The sequence below is a fragment of the Nematolebias whitei genome, chromosome 22 (genome assembly GCF_014905685.2).
Source record: "Nematolebias whitei isolate Nwh7 chromosome 22, NemWhi1, whole genome shotgun sequence".
NCBI classification, from domain to species: Eukaryota; Metazoa; Chordata; class Actinopteri; order Cyprinodontiformes; family Rivulidae; genus Nematolebias; species Nematolebias whitei.
Genome location: NC_056519.1, coordinates 6452606 through 6456256, shown reverse-complemented (window position 1 = coordinate 6456256; position 3651 = coordinate 6452606).

Here is a 3651-nt window from a genome sequence, read left to right as displayed (position 1 = left end):
TCCATCCATCCATCCATCCATCCATCCATCCATCCATCCATCCATCCTCTTATTCTGAAGTCGAGTCGCAGCAGCTTGAGCGGGGAGGTCCAGACATCTTTCCACAGCCACCTCTTCCAGCTCTTCTGGGAGGACTCCAAGGTGTTCCCAGGCCAACTGAGATACGTAGTCTCTCCAGCGTGTCCTGGATCTTCCCTGGGGTCTCCTCCCAGTCGGACATGCCTGAAGCACCTCTCTGGAGAGGCGCCCAGGGAGCATCCTTACCAGATGAACCACCTCAACTGGCTCCTCTCGATGTGGAAGAGCAGCGGTTCTACTCCGAGTCTCTCCCAGGTTACTGAACTTCTCACCCTGTCTCTAAGGGAGAGTCCACCCTGTGGAGGAAACTCACTTCAACCACATGTATCCACAATCTCATTCTTTGTCCCTACCCAGAGCTCATGACCATAGGTGAGAGTAGGAACCTAGACCGACCGGTAAACAGAGAACTTTGCCTTACATCTCAGTTCCCTCTTCACCACAACGGACCGGCACAGAGTCCGCAATACTGCAGATGCTGCACCCATCCGTTTGTCAATTTCACGCTCCATTCTTTCCTCACTCATGAACAAAACCCAGAGATACTTGAACCTCACCCTCGGCCCAAAGAGAAGCAATCCACTCTTTTCCAACATTTTTTTTAAACCTAATTTGTTCTTAAACAACCATTTTAACAAAATAATTACGAGAATAAGGAGACACTTGAATTAAAAACTTAAGCAAGCTTGCTTTCAATTTTTATAAAATCTCAACCCGAGTCTTTTGATTGACAAGGGCAAAGGATGAAGGAAACTGAACCCTACTAGGAATCCACGTTTATATTCTGGTAAACCAGTTGCTGCTGTTAACGGTTTCAGATTCAGTTGTTTATTTTGTCCTCTCTTACAGTTTTTACTTGTTCACATTATCCATTTCTGACTTTCTACGTGTGTTCCCTGTCATTGTACTGGAGGCGAGGAGACATTTTCAAAACATGAGATTCATGGAACAAACGGAACAGAAAAATCGTCTCCATATAAAAATGTTCCAGCAATTTTCTTTTACACTACGACTGGATAAAAATAAAATAAAATTCAAGCAAGTGTTGGAAAATTGTGTGAAGATTTAACCTGGTGGACTTCCAGTTATTCAGGAATGTTCTGTGTTCCTCTTTGTTCATGGAAAGGTGCTTAAATATTATTTTTCTTATAAATATTTAAAACCTTGGATCACTGTGATAGGTGCATTTAAGTGGTTTGAATTAAGACTAGGACCCCCCTAAAATATAAATAAAGTAATTGGGGGAGTTTGAATTTCTCTTTTCTATCTAATATTCAGACTTCAAACATTTTAAAAAATCTAATGATTTCAGGTCTTTTTGAAGGGGAGCTTATTGACACGGGCGGAGCTAGACTTTTTTTGCAAGGGGTAGCCAAGGTGTTTTTTGAAGGGGGCACATATAAAGAAAACCCCTGTGTTTCTTTGATCTGTTGTGTGTGTGTGTGCCTGTCTCTGTGTCTGTCTGCCTGTCTGTCTCTTTGTGCCTCTGTCAATCACGCCAAAATTATGACTACAAATTAAAAATGTTATTTTTAGCAAATTGAAACATATCTGAGTAAAATACACTGAAGATTTTATTTATATATATATTTTTTTTTATAAAGTATGTCTTAGCAAAAATAAAGAAACCAAATGTTATGCATCAAATTTTGAGTTTTGAGTAGAAAATGCCTGTTTATTTAAATTATCTCTTGATAGCAACACTAATTTGGTCAGATTGTATTTCAGTACATCATCTGGCCCCCAAATCCCTTGTCCAACCTCACCAACAGTTTGAATGATTGTCACATTTATAACTGTCTAGTCTGTGGTTACAAAAATATTATTTCCCTTTCCCCCATTTTTTGGGTATTTCTACAACTAAAATGGGAAAATAGAAAAATGACCACTGTTTGAAAGACATTGAGGTTTATTGTTGTCATCGTCTACTGTTATTGTTGTCTGTACTTCAAATGTTCTGTCTGGAACAGGTCCCTCTTGTAAATGAGTCCCCGTGGCTCAATGAGGCTAACCTGTATAAATAAAGGTTGATTGAATGAACGAGTGACTGTGAGTTCATCAAGCTTGCACTATATTTGTGTTACAGACAATGTCTTATGATGACCCATTCACCTTACAGCACAAGTATATTATTGAAGTCTTAAAAACAGTCAAAAATCACAATCATCCTATATTTTCTTCATACTTGAACTGTGCAGTACCGTTTCCTGCTCTTCGTTATTGGAGACTTCCTATTCTACAATCCAGGAAGGCCTTTGTGAAGCTGTAAATGAGCACTTTGGAGTGACAAATCAGTGCAATAAGAACTGGTTAGGATCCTCAGTACAAATGATTATTTCTATAGAGACTTCTGTTCCATGTTTACATTTACAGAACAAAGAGAAGTTGCTGAAAATGATTGTTAGCAAAATATTTAATGAACCACTGCATTGTTTTCAACCATAACTCAGTCAATTTTAGACATTGAGCTGAAATTTGGTATGGCGGTGGCCAAAAGCAATCACTATGACATTCTGAAAGCTAATCACAATTTCAAGATAACTGCTAATGCTAATTTTACAAAGGGCTATAATTCAGAAATTGGTAAACACTCAAAGCTAAAAATTAGTATATAGTAGCCGAGTTGAACAATGCAGACATTGTTTGGACCATAAGAGATTGGAAACCCACTGCTTGGTGTCATGAATCTGGGTTCACTGGCTACCGGATCTCAGTCCAACTCATCACCTTTGGGATGTGATGCATAGACGTGCAGCTGACAAATCAGCAGCAACTCTGTGATGCCATCATGTCGATGTGGACCGAAACTCTAAAAGAATGTTTCCAACAACTTGTTGAATCATGCTGAGATTATTAAGACTCTTTTGAAGGCAAAAGGAGCTCCAGTCCAGTAAAGATGTAATCAAGTGGGAGGTGAGTGTATACCAAGTATACCGTATTTTTAATAATAATAATAATAATAATAATGTCATCACAATGTCAGCACTGTATGTTTCCATACAATGGCGAAATTAGTCTCTGCATTTAACCCATCCACCACCAGGTGGTGCAGTGGGCAGCTATTGAAAGCGCCCGGGGGACATTTTGGGGATGAGACGTGCTGCCCAGAGACGCCACGTGATGTGCAGTGACTGGGGATCGAACCTGGGGCTTTCGGGTCCCAAGACGGCTGCCCTGCCTCTACACCATCTCGGCCCCTATTATATAAGTCGCTTTTTTTTGCATAATTTACATGCCCTTCAACTTATTTGCCGAAGCAACGCATTTATGGATTTTTCTCATATTTATCAACTAATTTTTTGCTGAGATATGACCGTCTGACTGAAAATATTGAACACTTACCATTTTCAGCCGCTAGAAGACCGTTGAGTAGTATGGCATGCTGATGGATCATGTAATAGGTAAAAGTGGCTATTAATGACACAGTCGGCTTGCCATAGACTGCCACTGTCGTCTGCCTGGAGCAACCGTCAAATCAGCTTCATTTCGCTGAGCCACCCTGGCGAAATGCAGCCAATTTGACTGTCAAAGTGCATTTATTAAGGAAAAGTTAGACTGAGACACACCTTTGCT